This window comes from Leuresthes tenuis, unplaced genomic scaffold (genome assembly GCF_036924035.1).
Source record: "Leuresthes tenuis unplaced genomic scaffold, fLeuTen1.0.hap1 SCAF_9, whole genome shotgun sequence".
Taxonomy (NCBI): Eukaryota; Metazoa; Chordata; class Actinopteri; order Atheriniformes; family Atherinopsidae; genus Leuresthes; species Leuresthes tenuis.
In genome coordinates, this window is record NW_027325363.1 from 16,197,314 (window position 1) to 16,220,699 (window position 23,386).

The window sequence follows — 23,386 nt, forward strand, 5'->3', positions numbered from 1 at the left end:
TTTGTATTGTATTCACGTTTGAAAATCTGTAATTTGGATAAAATTCCAGGAGATTACAAAATATAACTGTGATTCATTTGTGATCAATCATGATCTAACTACTGAGACTCATAACATTAATTGTGATTTAAAAATGTTATTGATTGACAACCCTAATATTTACTTTTTTAAATGGGCTAAAATATAAAACTGACATTCACATGTGAGGATTTAACAATCTGATAATGTTGGTGGGCAGTGCTGTGTAACACAATAGTCCAAAATCTCCCATAGGCCATTAACAGAGTAGAGATCTGGCGACTGGGCAGGCCACAGCAAATGATCCAGGCAATTGTCATGCTCCATAAGCCATGCAGTGAGCCCTCATACCCAATGGTTATGCACAATGTAATCCATCTGTTGGATTGGTTTCTATTCATGTAGAACTAATTTATCAAAGTATAAAGGTGATAACTTAGATCAATTGTATTGATTTGCCATGATCCTTTTATCTTTGGGCTGGTGGAACCAAACAATGTCAGCATAATGGCACTCACATCATTACAGAGCTACAGCTCACGAAACTCACTCGGGGGTTCAAAGGTTCAGGTTTTTCCTTTAATTTGGGCCTGTAGAAAGGGTAGTATTCTCCAAAGTCCAGACGTATTCTAACAGATAAAGATGAAGTCAGGCAAAATCCTGCATCTTTGAACCACAGAAATGAACACACTTCTTTGACACTTTATGTCATCGCAGGGGATTCTCTGTCAGGGAGTCAATGACGTAAATTTTTTTTTATTCCACAATGAATACGAGGAGCCCAAACTGGGAAAGAAAAAAAAGTTCAACCTGGAATTTATTCTCATCAGGGTGATGGGTAATACATATATACCTTGTAAAAGTGTGGCATTTTGGTGTTCAGTTTGTATGACTTCTGACCTCTGAATGTTAAATATACACAGTCTGTGTTGTAATTTTATCGGATTTAGTTTTATTAGATATTTGTGTCGCTATGCCTTTTCATTTCTTCAAGCTTTATTTTGTCAGAAGCAATATTATGCATTACTGGAAGGATATTTCAATCAGTAATGATTTCTCATTTGATGCATTTGGTGTTCCAATTCACTGTGCGATCCAAGCACTGACACGATAAAGCGATTTCTTGATTTAGCTCATTAGAACCAGTCCCATCAGTATACTCACCTTTGTTTTTACTGTCTCTGCAGTGCATCAGTTTCCAGGTTTGAATGTCTCTTGCTTAGAGGCAGCAGCGATATTGCTTGCTGGAAACGCTTTAATCAGCAGATTCTTAAATGAGAAACGTTATCAAAGTGTGTTTACCGCTCTTCCTTTTTACAGTTTGTGTCATCAGTGCTCCGAGAGCCTTGCTTGCATATTTTTCTGTCTCACTCTGTAGGTGTAGTGGTAGGGAAAAGGAGCCTCGAGTCAGATGGCAGATTGGCAATAATGCAAGATGGATAACTCAATGTAGCCTTATAGACCGGGGGGATGGCCATGAAGTGTGATGATTTTATCACTAAGAGAGAAGTGTTTGTCAATAAAGTCAATTGCTTCTGTTGTTGAGTATTAAATTCATATTACTTGATATTTTTCTCAATAGATAGGAGGGCCCTTCTGTGTAGGTGACAGAGATGATGAGGGGGTTCAGCACAGGACACAGAAGAAAAAACGATGAAGGGAGAAACAGACGAATACGACACACACATTGTTTTCTTTTGTGATTTGTGTGTTTTGCAGTTAGCGTAATATAATGGAACGTCAGTGGTGGTTAACAGCCATTATTCCAAAGGATTTACCTGGTGGTGTCAGGACATTGCTTGGGGCAAAGATGAAAACCACAACAAAAATTGTGTTTATTCCCAAAATTAGATAAGCACCAGTAGAAGAAAGATTGCGATCATTTTCTTTCTACTGCAAGGCTGTGAAATGCAAAATGTGAAATATCCCTAATATCAGTATTGCTTTCTCCTCAACAAAAACAAGCTCGGTTTTTAGGACAATAGCCACGTGAATTAACTCTTTCAACATAGACACAAGAGACTGTGCTCGAACATGTCCAGCTTGTGTGTTGGGTCCATTACCATGTCAGTGTGTTGGAAGAGGGTTTGTATTGAGAGTACATGCAAAGTCCATTTTCTATTTAAGCAGCATGGTGATGGTGTGTGAAAGATGAAGCCAGCCTGGCAAGTCTGCTTCATCTCACTCAAGTAGCTGTGCTCACTTTCTAAAACACACACGCACAGGCATAGCGGTGGAGGCTCAGCAGGAAAGCTGACAGCTTGACTGTTTGACTAATGATTTTTCTCTCGCTACCTAGCCTACTTTCTCTCAATCTCTCTGTGCCTCCTTCAGCCAGGTGTGGCCTATACGCCAACAGCATTGTTCAGAGTAAATCAACTGTTTGCCATTCTGAGGTTGAGGCTTATGCTGTTAAGCCATTTACCCAACCACAGAGAATTCAAGAGGAGATCTGTGGATGTTTGTAGCCTATCAGCAAACTCAGGAACCTTCTATCTTGAGAGAACAACAGCTAAATGAAATGCACTTTTAATCAAACACAGTTTGCCTGTTTTGGAACAAATTAATTGTTTTTAGAATTTGCCAAAGCTCTTCATTATAAATATGTACGATGGGCCTGTTGGCAGCAAATGCCCAAGTAATGGTAATTTTTTTCATGTATTCATACGCTCAGTTATGTGCTGTGCACTCATTAGAATACTCACCAGAAGGGCCCTAAGCCTGTGACATTAGCCTTCCTAATCACAGGTTTCTTGTAATTACAATGAATTCAAAATGTAAGCTGATTGTGCAGCTTCAGATGTTCTGGAAAAGAGCTACTCCAAGCTAAATCCCTCAAACATGCCTGACATGGTTTAATGTTAAATGTGCTTGGTATGACAATTTGATGATAAGAAACTGTGCCAAAAACCAAGGGAGACAAGATATTTAAGCCCTCCATCACAAAATGTGCACTTGACAGATTTCACAAGGCTTATGTTGAATAAACTAACTGGAGGATAGAAGAAAGTCAGACAGTTACAAAATGTCTTTATAATATATTTGGACACTATTAATATCAGTACCAGATTTATTAGAAATACACCCAATAGTTATTTTAGTTGCAACCAAGCTAGTCGACAGACTGGCATTTCTATTGCCAGAACCTTTCCACTGGAATAGCTACAAACAAGCAGCAAAAATATTTATATGATATCAAAATTGACATCTTTCCAATACTGCATTTCAATCACCCTGTCTCACCAAGTAGATGTATTGATCTCGGTGTTAGCTTGCCCGAGGTAAGTTGCTTAAACTAAGGATTAGATCAGCTTTTCTGATTAATGTATTGATTTTTCAAGGATTTTATTAGTCTTGCCTCTTTAATTACTCCTCATAAGACCATCGGATAAACAGATGCTTCCCAAAAACTGTTTGAATTATTGATCTGAGTCAATATAACCAGTGTGTTGAGAGATTATCAAGAATGAAGGAGCAGTGATCTGGAAGAGTCGATCAAGTTTTCTGTAATCATCCAAAAACAAACTACAATCAGATCAAATTATTTTGACATTTGCTCATTAGAACTTATGCATTAATGATTGCTACTTTTCTGAACTTTGGTGTACCAGTATAATTAGTTTTGTTTTTAATTTGCAAAGGCCCCTATAGACTAATTTCCACTGCACTGATTTATTTTTTTTCTCTTTTCCTTTCATTTCTTTTAACGGTATTGGTCAAGCTTTTGAGTTTTTAATAAGGAGATAAAATGCTCCCCAAAATTCCCTGCGGGGAAACCGGTGGCTTAAACTGCAACCACTTGCTTCATAGTCTAACCATTTCCTCTTGACTGTCGTCCGGTGGGACATAAAAACAAAAGAGAAAGAAACAAGTCGTTGTCACATCAACCTCAACCTCAAACAAAGTCTCTCGCATTAGTTCTCAGCGTTGTTATGTTTTTGGATCTTGGGAAGCTGATTTTAATTTCTGATTGTTTGAGGGTTATCAGGAAATAGACATAATTAGAACAGGCCTCTGTGTGCTGGCTGCTTGAAGCAGATTCATATTGGTTGTGTGTGTGGTGTGTGTGGGTGTGGGGGGGGGGGGGGGGGGGGGGGGGGGGTCACATAGGATCACTTTATTAGGACAGCTTGCTGCACCACAGGCCAACTGGCAGCCAGTCAACACAGTCACACACACGTAATCTCTAAGCACACAGACTCTTTCTCTCGGTGCGTTCCTATTGCTTTCATATACATGTCTGAGGCTGCCAACACTGAGGAGCCGCTGGTTGCAGAATTGAATTGTCACAATGTGTCAATGTTAGAATGGAACGAGGCAGGATAACAGAAAAATGGAAGTTAAAAACAAGATATTCAGAGAGGAAACAAAAAGCGGAGAGGCCAAAGCAAAATGAGAAAGTGAGGATGAACAACGTCATAAAGGAAATGGTGGTTTTCTGTGTTTTAAGTGAGTACTCAGTGGATATATTAGACACTTTCAGCACCAAAATAAGCACTTTTCTTTTCTCTTTCAGTGCAGGAACTCTCACTTAAAACTAAGCAATTTACTCCTTACCCACTGCCAGAACCAGTGTGGTTACACTCGGTGCTTTGGCACATTGCATTTGTGTCATGGTCAACCCTGCAACAACAGAAAGGGTTGGCATTCAACTCTCTTACAGCCTGTGGTGAGCCAGCGTACAGGAATCAAATTCTTCACTCAGGGTGAGAGTGAACAAGCAGCTTAAAACCTTTTTGGGGGACACACTCACTTCTGCTGCTTTCAGCACAGTACATTCAGCAAAAATCTGCTCATCAGTGAGATGTTAGGTTTACGCTGATCGAAGCTGGGGCTTATAGATTAGAAATACCCATAAAAATGATACAAATTCATCTGACTTGAGACCGAATGCTGATTGTATTCTGTCCCCTTGATGAGAAATGGCAGATGTTAACGAATGTCAGAGTTTTTTATCCACTCAAAATGGGGCCGTAGAGCCTTTTGTCCTTTTGTGTATTTGTTTGTGTTTCATCCCATTCTTGTTTTTAATTATTCCCTGTGTCTTCAGGTCTTTGTTTCTATCCTCTCTCAGTCTTTTGTTTTATAGGTCAGAAGCAAACAGAAAAAAAACGCAATGTTAAAACAGTCAGCCAATGCCACTTTACCTCGCTGGCCGTGCTTAACGGCGGAGTTGAGAGGTGACCACTGCTGCTGTAGTGGGCCTCTAGCTTTGTGCTGCAGCCAGACGACTAGTCAAATTTCCATCCATCAAACACTCCACTCTCGTTGACTCACACTTGAACTATTACTACTGAAAGTGGTCACTCAGCTGTCTCTGACTGGCTGCATGTGAAGCTGAATCAACTGCTTTCCCAACTGTTGATAGGAAAATACAGTAATACATGAGAGTCACAATGGGTCCTTATTATTGTGCCTTGTTGAAATATTGACTTTGTAATTATGTTTCTGAAAAGTATATGAAATGCCATGGGTTTTTTGCGTGATATTTGTCCCAGCAGACCTGGGCTGATGAGAAGGTTGAGCTTAATAAGGGGTACGGGATCTGAGAGGAGCACAGTCTACCACAGTCAGATCTCTGGCAGGCCTTGGTATAATTTAGGCAAATAATGAGTAAGTGGTGCATAATGTATGTGTATGACACACAGAATACAATTATGATATCATTTAATGTAGAAATTAAAATGAAAAGCTGAAATTACTCTTCAACATCTTATTTGTTTATTTTCTTGTGAATGTGAGATGATGTAGACCATAAATGTAATAGAATGATTTATTATTATTGTCAATATAGAACATGGCTTATATATTTGTAGACTGCTTACATGGTGCACCTTGGTGTTAGAAAGCTGCTGTGTAATCGTAGCAGCCAAGTTTTAGATTTCAGCTTTAAGGTAGCACATGTGTCCCTCGCATTCAGTGATTTTTTTTATGACAATATCACTCCATTTCCACTGTAATCAAGTCCTGCTTTGAAACTCAAAGGCCCAAGAAGTGGCACAGCAACAACAGAATAACAGACAAAAACAAATCAAGGTAATGGGTAAAAAGACACAGAGCAAGCGAGACACAGACTGACAGAGACACGCACGCAAGAAATGGAGTGCAGCACAATTAGTTTAGTGCGCTGCTGTAAGTCTGCAGAGGAATGTATAAATACATTATGGATCATGTTACTGTGAAGTACAGAATACTACTGGATCCGCTGCACACCAAAGACTTTATGGCTGAACAGAATAACATCCTCTACAACTTGGCCCCAAATCAGGAAAGTGCAACATTATTTAAGCTATTTTGATAGATAGATAGATAGATAGATAGATAGATAGATAGATAGATATGCCTACTTTAAAAGAGAGATAGAATCAAAGTGAAAAAAGGAAAACAAATATAAACAGATGAACTAATTAATAGGTAAAAATTAACACAATACAGCTGCCCAAACCTGTGACTGTTAACCTGCATAAAATACATGGACAAGAATGGCAAGAAATAAATCACAAAGAACATAATCTCACCAAAATTCAAGTCGTCGTGTTTCGTAATATTATCAAATCCTCTGACAACCTTATGTTGCTCTTGCTTTGTTATCTGCCTTTTTCACTGATAAAACTGTTGAATTTGGACTCTATCTATATATCTAAACATCTATGCATAAAGCAGAAGCGAGTTGAAAATCCAGCTTTTGCTCATTTTTTAAAAATAGTCAGTTGAATGCAAACTTATTTCTGTAAGGAAAATTCTGTAATTCATAAATCCATGATGTAATATTAATTTCAGACTGTCACAGATAAAATAAACTCTTAATTTTCCACTCTTGACTTAATAGATCAGTTTTCACTTAAGCTCTCTCCAAGAGTTTATCTGTCTCTCTGTGTTTCGGCAGCCAGCAGTGGATAGACTGTAAAGTAATTTAAACTTTTCCTCTCAGATTCTCAGCTATGCCCAAGAGGCAGTGAACAGAGCACAGCCCAACAATGACCAGAAAGATCTCTTATCTCTTATCTATTAGTTTTGCGCTTTTAGATTAACTTGTAAAACATTTAGAAAGTAAGACTTAACGGTCAGTGCTAGAAAATGATTTATGATACGGTGCGTGAGAACATATAATCATCCTAATCATGAGCCAAGGGAAATGCCAGAAAACTATAAGCGCCCAACACACAGTTTAACTTGCAAATAAACGTCCAAGCAGGGCTGCCATGGTGTTAGATTTTTATTACAGGATTATCTTGACCAAAGCAATTATTGTAACAACATTATCAAAAATTATATGTATTTTAATGTTTCTTTCAAATCTCGGCCTTTTTGTTTAGCAAATTAATTATACTTAAAAATGTAAGTTTATTTTTATAGGAGTAAAGTAGAAATGGAAAGACAAGTGAACTACTGAAGCAAACGCCAAAGGGTCCACAAGGCTCAATCACAATGCATTAGCTACTGAAATAATATCACTCATGTGGCGGATATTTAGGGCCAACAGGTAGAATGTCACAGTCGTGTCTTTCATTTCCCTGACATGGTTTAATGCTGCAGTAGCCACACATTGGTCTTCTTCACCTGTTCCGTCATTCCGTTATACAAGGTTCAATATCACCCTCTAGTATTTTGGAGTGTCAACCAGGTTGGAAATTGGATTGCTGGATTATCTGTGTAACTTCCAGTGCTATCAATTTCCTGTTATTGATACAATACCAATATGAGATTTGTTTTTTTTTAATTTTTTGTTATGTAATAATTATCACCGATACTTTATTTGTTCTCCAGAGAGGAAGATAGCTGTTTTTTTTTTTAAACTCACTACTACTGCACAGATCAAATACATTTACTGTAGAATGATGTCCAGAACATGTCCAGAATGTTTATTATCCAAATGACTTCACTTTATTTAAACCAAAATCAACGGGGAGATTAATGAGAGACTAAGTAATGCATTTACTGTCATTTGGAACAGTTGGAACTTAGCATTATTATTATATTAAATAAAGGTTAACAGCAGTCTGCGTTGGAGCTTAGTTCATGATTTAAATGTATTTAAAAAAAACATCCCACGCAACAAGGTTTTGGATAGAGGAGATGCTTTCTGAGTGACACAACAGTGTCGACTTTACACAGTGCATTTCATTCTTATCTCTGTTGTAAGTCAACCATATTTAGCCATATGTCATATGCTTTATCTCTCACTTACTACTCTCCTGTCCTCTCCTCGTCAATACAAGTCTCATGTAGGCTGTAGAAACAGATGTGCTAGAAGTAAACCAGGACTGTACATTTTATTAATATTAACATTAGCAGTTACCCGTATCCGTCCAGTAATAGTTGCTATGATTAATCAGCTAGCACAAATGTTTCTATGGCAATTCAAAGCCCACACTTGCCCGTTTGTTATTCCCGTTGATTCTTTATAACCACACAAAGATGGTGTACCATTACTTAAATGGAAATAACATTGCTAAATGAAGGCTGTAATTGTTTAGCTTCAGTTCAGAGTGTGTGTGTATAAAAGTTATCAGCTGGTGTTCTTTAGAAAAGATTAAAAGTCTGAGAGAAGGTACTCCTGCCTGACTTATATTTATGATTTCAAAAGCTATGCATAAGAGTATTTAAGTATCTAAATTAAGTCCTCTCTATCTTACACCAGTGTAGTTACAAATGTTCTGGTGTTTGTAACTTTGTGTAAGACTTCTCTTTTAGGCAGTTGCATCCCCGTTTAAGATTACAGAATACTGAAAGATTGCTTTTTAAAAATGCTTTATCACTGTGTTGATTATTCATGAAGTTTAACATTTATGGTATTTTTGTGAGTGGATGAAATTAAACACTGCTCTAATTTAAAAAAATTGCCTGGGTCTGGTGATGTTGCTTGTATTAAATACTGCGTTTTGCTTTTAACTAAATTGCTGTCTTTATAATGCATGTAGAATAGGAGTCTTATCAAAAAATGTCCCATGGCTTCTGTGCTTAGCACATTTTTGTCTGCAAAGCAGGTATTACCCAGTAAATACTGGAGATTTTTTTTAGTAAATGGAAGTCTTTTGAGGAACTCCACCCAGCACATGTAGCAGCCTCAGAGGTGTCTCACAAGCGAATGACATTGCGCACAATTTTGCAGATAAATCCCTATTATGTGTGCTTATTGCAACCTTGAATGAAAGCTTCAGTGAATGCACTCGGCAAAATAGAGGATCTACATGTCATGCTGGTTAGCATTCAGTGAATTAATTAAAAGTTCAAAGAGAATGCCAAGGATAGAATAGTGACAGACACATAATTCTATAGCAGTAGAGACATAGAAGAGTGCTGCGCAGGCGATTTAATTTTTTCTCAAACAAAAGCAACAAACCGGTTGTCTGAAGGACAATCAATCTATGAATCTGACAGCTTATGTGTTGTGTAATAAAAATTTTGTCAAAATTTGGTTTCTTGTGGTGTCTTTTGTGAGACTGGTAGCCTTTCGGAATAAATTGCCTCAGTGTATATAAATGGGGAAAAATACAGAGAGCTGAGGCAGACAAGGGGAAGAGACTAACAATGTAAACTGACCAGGGTTGAAAAAAAAGAGGTGAAGAAGAGACAAAGGGAAGAGAACCAACCCGACCTCAGATGAAACAGTGAAAGACTAAATGCGCCTATTAAATTGCACAGTAATGAGGTCCGGGGGAAGCGTTCAGGAACGGACCGCTGGATATATGATGCGTCTCAGTGACCATGGCTCACTCCAGCAGTGTGTGTGTGCGTGTAAATGAAAGCTGTTTTATTAGTGAGGGTTGATTGGGTCATATTGGATGTTTAGATCAGCCTGCCCCCTTATTATTCCTGCAAAGGCACTGACACACATACACCAGCACAGGATGGATAAGCATAAATCAGCGAGCACTGACCACTGTGCTGTGGACGAAGGCAATGAGGAGCAGGGAGAGTGTGAGGAAACAGGAGAGCAGACAGAAGTGGGAGGAAGGAAAAATTAGAGCTATGGGATTGAGGTAGGGAGGACAGAAACTATAAGATGAAAAGAGGCATGAAGAAATAAGCATTGGATGGGGGCAACTGAAGCATATCAAAATTAAGTTTGAATTTAGACATTGATAGCTGGATAAATTCACATAGATATAAAGTGTGGAATGTAGAAATGAGAAAAAAAATAATGGAGGGCAGATCATTTTGAGGTGGTATCATGGTGAGGGAGAGATTTCAAAAATGTAATGTAGGGGAAACAGATGGAAAGAGAGATGATATAATGGTGACAAGAGATGACAGTGAAGGTGATGGGAGGACGTTTGGAGAAAGCAAATTTAAAAATTAACATCAAACGGAGCTAAAAGCCCTCTTGACTGTGCTGTTGCAGGAGGAGCTGTCCTGCAAAAACTTCCCTCTTCAAATAGCACAGGCAGATTTGCTCAGTCATAGCCCTATGAGAGCATTGATAAGGCCTCTGCACACAAATTCCATTTGGATGCTTTCATCCATCGCTAAAGTTATAAAAACATGTTAGATATTCAGCATGTTTTATACGGCAGTTAATTGCTATCTGAGACATGTTTGATCCCTCAAAGCCACCATGCATAAAAAACTCCAACTCTAATTCCAGTGAGTAAACTCTCATGGACTAATTCACTTTGTTCCCATACACTAAGCTATTAATTCTTTTTTTTTACTGTATTGACAGCATCAAAGTATCAAACTGGACTACTGACGCACTGAAATACACCTTAATCCTTTTTCCTTTTTTTGGTGAAGAAGTGAGTCAATCAACAAAATAATTCTCACTGCCTGGTCTCGAGTAATGACTTTTGTTAGATGTTGAATAATAATAAAAAAAAAACTTATGAAAAATACAGACTGGGTTTGCAAAAGCCTCTAGAGTGTAAACATTTGTGACCTAGTTCTAACAGTGTGAATGCACCTTTACATTTGTGCTGTTTTGAGACCAATTACGATTGGAAATTACATGATTAATCATGGACAACCGTTTTAACCACAGCTACACATTCTTATGTTGGCCTCATGGTTTAATTGTCAGTGTGGTCCAACTTTGAAGCATATCAGTTGCTGTGGGATTTGCTGCAGCTTCCAACCATGGTTCTCAGGCAGTTTATTAAGATTATTGTTGTAATTTACTGACTTTTCAGGGCTTTATCGATGGACCATCTTATCACTGAGCCCACCTCACACATTATGACATGCACTGATCCTGTGAGATTGCTGTATATAGGGGCATTAAGAAAACAAAAAAGGTAGGCAGGTTGAAGAAGACTACTGGGCAAAATGAGTCAAAGACAGTATGTAAGTGCAGAGACAGAAATTGAATAAAAAACTTGTTATTATTTGTTGAAAAAAAAACAAGGATAAAAGTAAGGAGTGGGAGCCAATAGATATGGAGAATGAGACATGATACCAGACTGAGACACGCAGAGAGACAGAAAGAGTGATCAGTGAGACAGGCAGTATTATTGTGTGGGCGGTGGAGAGAAAGCACGGAGAGGTCGGGGTTAACTGTTATAGTCTTACTTTCTAATGCGACCCATCAGGTCTCTCTGATGGAATGCACACACACACACACACACACACACGTAAACGCATGGGAGAACCGGGAGACACAGCAGTGCTCTAAGTAGTTGTGAGACAGAAATGGGGAGGGAATCGCATGAATATTTGGTCGAGGTTGCTGGTTGACTCTCACCAGTTCTAAGACATATTTAAAACAAATAGCTGGTATACATGCTTTGAATTTTGCTCCTCACTTTTGAGTACAATCTTTTCATATAGTCAGCGTGTGCTGATGGTGTTGTTATACAAGTACCTTGAGCACCTCTAGGTTGATTTTGTGAATAGTTTTGAATGTATATAGTGACAACACAGGCAGTTGGAAGTTAAAAGAAGATTACACACAATTAGACAATTGGACATTTATGACATTTTTACAGCCATGAGTATGACTAACTGAAAAAGAATGAGATTGCATTAATAATTGTAAAGTGTGACCAGCCTAGCAGAGACTAAGATGCCCAAAACTGTAATTTTTCTTTAAAAGCAAAGCATGGAGGCATTTAAGGACCTAATTTCTCTCAAGGATAACCAAAAACATTTGTATTTGTGAAAGGCCATGTTAAACTCTTAAGTTTAAGTCTCACGTTAAACAGATAAGTATCAAATTTTTCTCTTCAACTCTGCCATGCTAGTATACTTTCTTTCAGATTCTTTCAGTTACACGAGCTCTTATTTACAAGACAAAAAGGAAATACTCAAGACTGAGAGAAAAATGAGAGGAGACAAAGGAATGAAAAGTGAGGGCATCAGAAGCAGCTGTCAGTCATCAGCACTCATGTGGCAAAGCTGGCTGTGGGCTGGACAGTGATTATACTCTCAAGATCACCACCCACCTACACACAAACACATTCACACATACTGCACACGGCGCAGTGTAAATGTGTTTACAGGCATGACTCTGTTGGGAATTTTAGTGAAGCCTTTGTTTGCCTGCAGATTGAAATTATAATTAGTGAAGGTAATGGTTGCAGATGTTTGAGATTTAGATGTCTTAATTTCTGTCTTGTACTCTGCAGTTGAATGTTCTCTCTGTTAACTTCTGATAACAGCCATTTTTGGGAACAAAAATATGTCAAGCTTCTCTTTTTCTTACTGACTCATATCCAGTCATTTTGAAAGAGAACTCCCGAGAGACCAAAGACAGACAGATGTGGATAGTCAAATCTGTTTACCAGCTCCCTCCCTCTTTCCTCCTCTCTACTTTCCTCTTACTTCTTCTTTTTCACTATTCTGTTGGAGCCCAATTAAAATTTGAATCTGCTATTTTTTACTCTTCTACCTTTTTCTTCAACATGACAGCTGGTGGCCAAGTTTCATTCTCATAATTAGACATTTATTTCATTTATTGTTTAAAATAGCATTACTCGTGATTGTAGGGCAGCTTTTCCATCCTATTACGATACTCTTTTACTCTTAAAACAATGAGTTATTGGCAGTCTTCATTAAGGTTTGCAAATGCTTCCTCAGAACATGGACTGTCAAGTAGAAATACTCTGTCTGCATCTTAAGTATTTTGCCCTACTTTTTTATTTCCATTCAGCTTACTTCGAATTACAGAATGCCACCCTGCACATGCTGCTGCCTCAGATTCAGAAATAAGTTAAAACATTTCTGATCCCTAAAAGCTGTATTTAAACAGTACTACTTAAGTGAACCAGGTTGACTTCTGATAAGATATAGATGTGGCGAGGTTCTGATCACTGGAGCTACATCAGCCAGACGAGGGTACCATCATCATCATACAGTGCAAATGTTTATGACATTTATTGGAGGTTCATTCGGTTGTATACAGTGGGAGGCAGTTTCTCAAGAGAACACACCTTATGTACATTGTCAACTTATCTCTACTGATTTTTGGGATAAATGTGTGGATGTGAATATTATGGACTGCTGTGTTTAGATAGATTCAACCCCTCCTCCCTTCCCTCCTCTCTAATTTGTCACACAGCTGGGGAACTATGTCTGTGTGTGGGTGTGTATGTGTGTCTGTTCTTGTTTTTGTCACCTCATGAGATCTTTTCTGATACAGTCAGCTACCTTGCCTGGACCAGTAGTCCTTATGGGGAACAAAGCCTGGTTATAACGAAGCAGAATGTTTTTTGGGTCATGGAAGTCAGTGCAGTGCACACATATACATATTTATGATTAGAAACAGCCACAGCTGCATTCCTGGGCATTATGGAGGTGTGATTGTTTCTCAGTATTACTCCACAGGATCATTTTGATCTGAACTTATCCTGATATGTACTTCTAGCTGATGTCATGTTAAAGACTAAAGTCGGCTAACTTCATCCTGTAATATTTTTCCAAGCTCGAGATTACATCTACAATTTAAGGCATCACTACAGTTGGGGGATGCATTGTCACAGCTATGCATGTGACTTTGTTGTCATGCTTTAGAGGCTGACAAAAAACACCTCCAGAATATAAAGAAACCATATAAAGAATCAGGAGAGGCCACCAAACAAGATGAAGACTACATATTTCTTTATGTACTATATGTGATGAACAAACATGTACACAAAAAGACAAAACAAAAACATAAAATGTTCTAGTTTATCTATAAGGACTTGAATGTCCTTGTGTGAAATCTACATATGTGCTACATACTTTCTGATAACATAAAACAGATGAAAATGTCGCTGTTATAATGTTGTGCATTTCCTACTCGCCATTATACAGAGCACTGAAGTTAATGTCTTGAGTATATAAATATGTTTTAGTACTATAATTTTCAGGGATCAACCACTACTTTAACCTCCTCTGATTCACAGCCTACACAGAGCGAAGGGAGAGATGATCCATCCATTTTGTATACCAGCTTAATCCAATTCAGGGTCACAGGGGAGATGGAGCCTATCCAAACTGCCAATGGGCAAAAGGCGGGGTACACCCTGTACAGGTCGCCACTCAATTACAACTCAGAGACAGACAATCATGCACTCTCATACTTACTCCTTGGATCAAAAAATTCCCTGCAGAAAGGCCCCAGCTGGGATTCAAAACATGACAGTGCTACCACACCACTCTGCAACCTGGTGGAAATGATGGTGATTGTTTTTTTTTTCCCAGGATTTTCAATCCGCACTTCGGCACACTTTACAGACGGAGTCAAGCAAAGCAAACGTGACAGAAAAAAAGAGAGCTTATCAGTTATTACTTACCAGTGGCAATAATTAAGCTAACTCCGCACCTGTCGATCATCTTGCTGTTTCTCTAAGCTTTCTTCAGCAGTAAAATCCAATCTGGTGTTTATTCTTGTCTCGGGTCTCTCTCATTCACTTTATCTGTTCTTCATTTTCTCTCATTGACTTCTTGTCTTTGGTCTCTTTGCTGCATCTGCCACAGAGGTTACGGCTGTTATGACAACAGTGTCTTTTTTCCCCCTAAAAAAAAAAAAAAATCTTTTTATACTGTATATGTTTTGACAAAAGTGTGTTGTTATCTAACTTCTGGTGTGTTACGTGTTAACGCAAAGAAACAGGCAAGAAACATATGCTGTAAAGCACAATATTTCAGCCACCAGGTCCTCCAGTGCAGTTTATTTCTTTATATGTTCTCAGGAACACAAAAGCAGATATTCATGGAAACACAAATATTATTACAATATATAAGCCAAAAAAAGACTGGACCATTCTACCTTTCTTGAAAGTCAATATTTGGTACGACCATCTTTTTTTTTCAACCTAACCTGAACTCCCTTATTCAAGGTTTCTTGTAATTTTTGTGGGTCACTGCACATAATGGTGATATATGACACATTTACAGCTGATAGCTTTTTTCAAATCACCTTTTTGGTGCACAGATACAATTTTTTATTGTTATCTGTCAAACTGTGTTATCTTTGGCATGTTTCAAAGATGACATACAAAATGGGAACAAATCATGTGACTTTCTGACAGGCCGTTAGTAACAAAGTACCTAAAGATACAATTTATAATTGGGTCTTTGCCAAGTTTTCTGTTATTTGTAGACAAAACACGAGCTCATCCTTTGAGCTAGGTGCTTTTTTCATGCTTGAATGATTCATAGGTCAGTGTTAACTAACAAAAAACACATTACTCTTAAAATGAGCAAAGGAGCGGCCGCTGTCTAAAGAACAAAAAGGACCATCACAAAGCCTGGAGATCAATAGCTTAAGACTACATTAAAAGATTACAAGAAAGTCTTGTTACTTGGAGGCAAAATATAAAGAGATAAGGGGTTGCTCGAGACTTTTGAACAGTACTTTATATATTGCCTTCTCATTTCTGAAAAGTTTTAATGAGATACACTGACCCATTTATAAAACTGAAGGCTAATAGAAATGTCCACCTGAGTGTATTTAAGATATCCTTGCTTATATGGAGTTTTTTTTTTTTTTTCATTTCTCTGTGGATCTCAGTAAATTAGTCCAACAGCTTTACCTCGTTCTCAACATAATTACCCAAGACCAGTTATACTGATATGCTCACTCACTAAAGCAGCTCCAGCGACGGGACTGTAATCGGACAGAGAGCACTAAGAGAGAGAAGAGTGTGTCTCTGCTTCATTGTCTGGAAGGCTGTGTGTTTATGCTGTAAAGGGGTGGAATACAGAGCACAGCGGCACAGTTTGTAACAAGGACAGAGGATGATTCTGACAGTGATGACCAGGTAATTATGGTGCATCTGAAAGAGAGAGTAAGGTGTGTATATCTGTTTGTTTGAAGAGATGAAGGGCAAAGATGGGACATATTGTCTACAAACAGAGTTCCAAAAACATCCTTTAGTGAAGTATTTACACTTTAGCCTCATGGACTGAAGAGGTGTTACTTGATGTTAAGTGACACTCACCTACTCAACACTAGATAATGATATAACTGTCAGTAACTTCAAAGCTGGAAATGTTTTGATTATTGTTTTGGACTTAACAGTTTAATTTATGATTTTCACAGAGAATTGTAGACGAGAAGCTTTTAATATACCCCAGGCAGACGTGTTTTTTAATTTGCTGTTTTTCTTTTTCTCAAGCTCAGACAAGCTTTCATATGTCAGACTGAAATATGTTTGACCCCAGCACACAAATTCACAGTTCAGTCTTATTCAGTAATTCTATTTGAATAGTCTATTCATCTTGAAAGGTGACAAGTCTAGAAACACAAAGGAATACACAGATATGCTCATAAAAGCAAAGAGGTGAAACGCGCAGTGATTAATAGCGGTGGGTAAGAACACGGATGCAACAAAGGCACATCATGTGCATCAGACACTGAGTACGAATTGAGAAAATTTAGTAATGACCATTACTCACAGTAGGAGAATCACACTCTTCGTGTGGATAAATGCTGCCAGAATCCTACTGAGATAATTATATCCCTCACATATCAAGTTTTTTTTTTTTTTTTTTTTTTTCCCCCCTCTTTAGTTTGAATTCTCTCTCAATTTGATGCTGTTTCTGACCCCAGTTTCTCTAATATCTGAACATCTTAGGGAATGGAATTGTTCACATCTTTAATCTCCTCTTAGTGACTTAATAACAACCATTAGAAAACCGCTCCCTATCTTGAGTTGAGTTAGTCAGTAATTTACTGGGATATATTGGAACTGACAACAGTTCCACCGCATTTGGCTACTTCAAACTCTTGAATGTGGTGTTTACTGAAGCATGCCACTCGTTGAAATTAAAAGCTTATATTTGTCTTTTGTTATCTTTCCTTCATGACATGATGCAACTTGCTTATGAAGCCCATGAAGTTGAATTTATTATATTCACTAATGTGATGCCTGCAGACACGATGAAGTGCTAGCCGGTGCTTGTTCAGTATGTGTTTGGAAAGAATATCAAAACTGGCGGCTACTGCTGAAGAGAGGGAAAAATGCTGAAACCACTTAGAAAAATCTATAGGCAGAAATGAGAGCCAGATAATAGATATAATTCTTTAACAGATCTTTTAACATGGGAAACTAAGATGAAAGTTTAGGGTCGGTTTAAAATAACGTTGGGTGGAGAATATGTGTTTGAGGACAAATACATATATTGAGCAAAAAGTGAGGCGTGTTTCTCTTTGTAGTTATGTAGATTAATTGGGTAAGGAGTAAAGGGAGTGCTTTACTGTGAGGGTTTCTGTTTTGTTTGTTCAGACATGAGGTTACTTTTTGACAGTACTCCTTGTTTGTTCAAAGCTATGATAGCACAAGACTGTGAGCCGTCACGTACACACCCTATGGGGCCCCATCTATCTGCTTTATACTCACACACACTCCTTTTCTCTCTGTCACTCATACACATCCAAAAGCACATTCATATAAGTACTCACTGAGCTCACTGACAGGTCATTTTACCACCATATAACATTGCTAGTGCAGAGAGCAGTGGCTAAATATAGCAGCCGACTGAGCAGAATATCAATGGCTTTCAAGATCATACAACACGGACGAGCAGTAGGGTGGCTCAGATTTTTTTTTTCCTTGAACATGTTCAAGGCCTAGAGATGGTCAATTGGAGTCTTGAGATTAATTTGCTGTGAACAGAACACATAAACCGATCAATAAATGCGCCATCAGGTCTGTTCACATGTTGGATTATAGTGAATGAATTATAGAGAAGCTTTGGTGTAGTTGTACTGCGAGCGTTGATATTGTTTTCCAAATTAGGACTAAAAATATTTCCATAATGAATGCCTATGCATTAAAACAGCCAAATATTTTGTCTGTATTGCTCCTAAGTTGGACATCTTGCTCAAATTTATTGAACGATGCACCAGTAATTAACCAAGCTCTTTTATAGCTTAAGAATGGAGTATGTAATTGCAAAGCACACAGGTTCAATTTACCCACTAAAATGCAGTTACAACCTTTCTGCTCCTTTTATTTCCAGATTGTCATCCCTTTGCAGTTTTCATTTTGTTCATCATTCTTTGTGTACCTTTTGCTGACTAGCTTTGGCCACATTTTCTCAGATGCTGCAAAGTAATCTTGAGCAAATTAAACAGCCGTTTGAGAGCAGAATCGAATCTAAATGGACCGTATGCAGTTAGAATGAAATCATCATAACCTTGAAACAATACATTTGTGTTTTTATGGCTAACACATGGATGATTCTTAAACACATTTAAGAGAAACCAGTAGTTTCACAGTAAAAACATTTAGAGGGGTAATTATGTTTCTTCGAAATGAGCGGTATTCAGAACTCGCTTCCAACCATTGCGTCTCGCTTATTTTCCATGTGATCACTCCAGCCTTCCTCTCCTGACTTAGATTGTGCTTACAGCCATCTTGGCAATACATTGACTGTTAATAAGTACAACGCAGCTTCAAAGAAACCAAATTATCTTTTTGAGATATTGCAAATGTCATCCAGTACCTTCACGAGTGTGGAGTGCTTCATTAGTGGTTGACGCAAAGTAAATGCTAGACATGAGTGTAAAAGGAGGGAAGATATGCTCCTGATCAAAAAGTAAAGGAGGAGGCTAATTAAAAATCCAAGAGCAAGAGATACTAAGTACAAAATTACCTTTCTCTAACTTAAACTGAGAGCTTGAACTCAGTAGACCCAAATTATGAATATAGATGAGCAAATTAAAATTGCATCTTATTTTTTTCTCCCACGGGAATAACCAGCTTTTTTTTCCCCATTAAAACAGAAATCGTGTTTTAAACCATGTTTTTAACCGATGGTTTTAAAGCCACCCTGCGAATGTTTACGATTATTTCATGAACCACTGATGCCAGAAGCGCCCGCCGTCTGGGATTTAACTGTAGCAAAGTATCGTGCCACAGAATATCCTCTTGTGTATTGTTGTTTTGATCAAACAAAGGTTTGAGCTTAAAAGCCCACATAAATAGAGGGAAAGACAGTTAAGCAGTGGAGACGCCCCTCATGAAGATAATTAACGCTTTTGACGTCAAAATAGCCTGTCTGCGTGTGATCAGCCAAAACTGAGACACTGACGTGCATGCTGTGGCTGCCAGCAAGTAGGACGATTTCCATGCTGGTGCTGCTGTCAGTACACAGTGGGATGTGTTGTCAGGTCATACGTGGAAAAAAAAATTACTGAAAAATTACTTTAATTACTGCCATTAGCAATCTGAGCTGTTACCTGACTGCCATGATGAATATGAGGATGATCAGCTGTCCCGTCACTGTGTCTCACATTGTTGTTGCATGTCTTGGTGATCAGGCACCGTTAAGGCTGTGATGTGAGTAATAATTTTCAAATAACCTGCAGCTTGTTAGCTCAGTTGTCTTGGAAAGTGAATGCCAAAGTACCTACATCCTGTTTGATGTGTGAGCCTTTGTGTACTCTCCACTAAAACTCAAAAGTACAGGCTGTCAGTTTAATTTTAACCGTACTTTGATCAATACTGGACGGAGGGCTTGAAAATGTGACATAATTTTTGCATCACTGCCCAAATTTTAAGGTTCTTAGAGTATTTTCAGCCTCTTGAAATGTATATTATTCCCTGACATCTAGGTTTCTGCTTTTCATGAGTATACTGTAACTGGGTTCGTGATATCTTATTTTAGAAAGCTCTTAGTATAGATTCCCTTTGAGACAAGTGGGTAAAAAGCAGAAAGAGACTACTTTAAAGGCAGTATATATAGAGTATATAAAATCTATTTTGAATCAACTCACAAACTTTGAAATGCTGATCTTGTCAATTACAGAGATACAGGATTATTGGATTACTCTTAAAAGTGTTCTAATAGGTTCAGACTGTATGCTCGGGAGAGTTTTTAGAGGGTTGACAGATAGATGCACATGTCCACATGAAATAAGAGCCATGACAATTTAGCATCTTATCATGGTGTGATTTTCTTCAGTTATGTTGAAAACTGATGGGATCTGACCCTGAAAAGAAGCAAATTTTCTGCTTTTGAACGCCATGTCCAGGGATGTCATGATGCCGCAAGTTTGATCCACTACATCGTATCAAATTGTGCAATCTCTACAGGTAGTAAAGGGATTGCTAATAAGAAAGGGAATTCATGGTCCATCAAAAGATCTCTCTGCTCATGTGTTGAAAAGAATAGTTTTGAATGAAATACCTAAAACAATCAGATGAATTCAAACATATTCATATTCCCATTATAATGTTAAACTGCAATTACTTACTTTGCTTATTTATTTGCTGATTAATTCAAACAAAGACAGATATGGTATACAGTGGGTTACAACAAATTAGACAAACTGGTTTTATATTGTTCATTACTGCTGTGACATGGGGATACTCATGTAAATATCTTTTTTTTGTTTCTTTCTCTGTTCTCCTCTACAGGTCTTTGGATCCATCTACCTGGGCCACTTCTCTTTTCTGTCCATCCACCTGTCACTGCAGTTCATCTTCATGTTGAGTCTTAATAAAACCCAGCACATCAGATAAAGGTAGGCAAGGATTTACCAACTGCTGTAACTCTGAAAATTTTTGCCCATTATGACCTCTAGGGTGTGATAAATGAGGCCACAAAATGAACTCCTTTGAAAACTGTGACACCGTGGTTCCATTTTAATTACATCTCAACATTCGTGAACGCTTATTGCCAATTAGCAGTTTAATGATCCCCTTTGGGTAATTAGATGAGAATAGGATATTACATTATGCTTTCATTATTGCACTAACACATAGTTTAAACATTCTTTACACTAACGGATGACAAATATGTAAGTTCTTGGTTACGGGTAAACCTCACCATTGAGGCATGTTACATAAAATCAATATAGTTAGGCATATAAGTGTTGGTAAAAAATTAATGTATAAATAATAAGAAGAGGGGGATTTTCAGTCAATAAACACTATTGTTTTGCCACATACCTTCATTTGTCAAAACAGACATTAAACACAGAAAATTATTTAGTTTAGACTAAAATAAAGAGTTTCAGAAGACATGTAATATGAGCAAAATCAGTCATCAAAACAATGGTGAAGGAGTTTTGGTTGGAATCTGCTTTGAAGGAACCAATGAAATGAGATCCCAAGCAGCTATGCGGGGAAATTCAAAGGTAGCAACCAGGCACTGGCCACCACTCGCAGCTGGCAGTTGGACTTCAGGGTGATACCAGATTAGTGTTTTCATAGATTCAGATTCACTGAATGAGGGAAAAGGTGAATAATCTCACCCTAAGCCATGGCAAAGAGAGATGGGATTGTGTTATGTCATCACGAGTAGTTGGTACTTTACCAGCAATAGGCAGCAGTCAAAGCGCTGTCTAGTGAAGCAAGGAGGAATTCCCATGAGGTAGCCAAGCCAAGAATATAACATGAGTAAATTTCACCATCTAAAGCAACTTAAATCTAAAAGTGTCACCGTGGTTCAGCAAACACTACATTGTAGATTTTTTTTTATGATGTGTCACCGTTGCTGCAGAGCCTTGTTTTCTTTGTCACTTTTTTCTGAAACAAACGATGTCCATGCTGCTCTGCATCACTGGGCTGCATTGAAGCTGCCTAGCGTATCCTGACACTGAGGTTACTTAGATGTGATCTTTTAGATTCTATATTATATTCCATAGTGTGATCCATTAGATTCAATTAGCAATTCAGAATTGCTATAATTTATATCTCTAATGACAGTTTATTTTGCTAAGAAATCTGTGTGTACAGTGTGTATTTTCTAAGGCAGAATAAGCTTACAATTTACTCTTACAAAGGAAGGTTAAAGGTTCTAAGATACATTTTGAAACTAAGCCACAAAAATAACACACTTGACAAAAATTAAGTGTGCAAAAATGAAAATTGACCTAGTTTCCAGGCAGCTAGACAAATGCTGTATTACACAACACGTACCTGCTTACAAATTTCCACCAAGTCAGCAAAATACAAAATACAAAGTATGATTGCTGGCCTGCAACTTTTCATTTAACTAGAATTGGCAGTACAGGGCACAAGTTAGACTGAGTTTTATACAAACAAAAAGCATCATGGCACACGGCTCACATTAAATCACAACCATATCAACAAAGCATAGCTGCATTCAAACAAGAAAACAGCAGATTTAAGATTACTCTGGATATGAGATGGGCACCTCTGCAAACAGAAAGTCAGTGCATCCAGGAAGCAGGACGTGTGGCTGGGATTAGGACCAATCCTAGTCAATAGACTGCAAAGGACTATCTGTGTAAACACATTAGTCAAGTTAAACATACACAGGGAGGCGTAGGCCTTCGGCTATAACACCAAACCAGGCAAATTTAAACCTTTATAATCCAGCTTGGTTTGGTGCCAGTGCAGAGCTGAGAGAATTTTCTATAGTGGAGGGTTGGGAGCTTGTCAGAATCCAGCGTGAAGAGGACTAAAATGAGCTGATAAGAAAAGCTATTAGGAAAAATGTTGACCTTTTTTTAGTAAAAATACATTCACACTGCACCCTTTAAGAGTTTTCTTTTTTGTAAAATTTGCACTTAAGTCTCATTTACTTTGGTACTACTGGATAGACAGTATGTGTATACTTAATACCACAAAACATTTAAGTCATCATCCTGGTATTTGTTGATCTCTAATAGTTTGGGCTTTTTTTGGGACAAAGGAAGTCAGGAGCTATAATAATGGGCTCCCTGTTTCCTGGAACTGTAGCACGCACCTTAATATAAGTCGCTCCCTCTCATTTTAAAAAGAAAATCCATTTTGTGCTTGTATAAACCGCACCGGATTATAAGCTGCGGGTGTCCACATTTTAATAGATATTTACACAGAAAGATGTTACATATGAGGATTTTTAAACTTTTAATTTAATGCGTATGGTAAAATAAACAAATACATGCTGCAAATGCTTTTTTTCTGAACAGTGCCTGTAACATCAAGAGTTTTAACTTAAACATCAATCAGTAACACACAAATAGTGGCGTAAATGTTTTTTTCCCAAA

At 37.9% G+C, this 23,386-nt stretch overlaps 1 protein-coding gene across 1 annotated transcript in view; it reads left to right on the forward strand.

Annotated features, from left to right (window-relative positions):
- Nucleotides 1-23,386, forward strand: part of LOC140314388 (leucine-rich repeat and fibronectin type III domain-containing protein 1-like protein) — a 172,101-nt gene that overhangs the window by 52,411 nt on the left and 96,304 nt on the right. Inside the window, exon 2 of the mRNA XM_072392553.1 lies at nt 20,805-20,911. The gene's annotated coding sequence lies outside the window, so the exon portion shown is untranslated. The remainder of the gene's footprint in view (nt 1-20,804; nt 20,912-23,386) is intronic.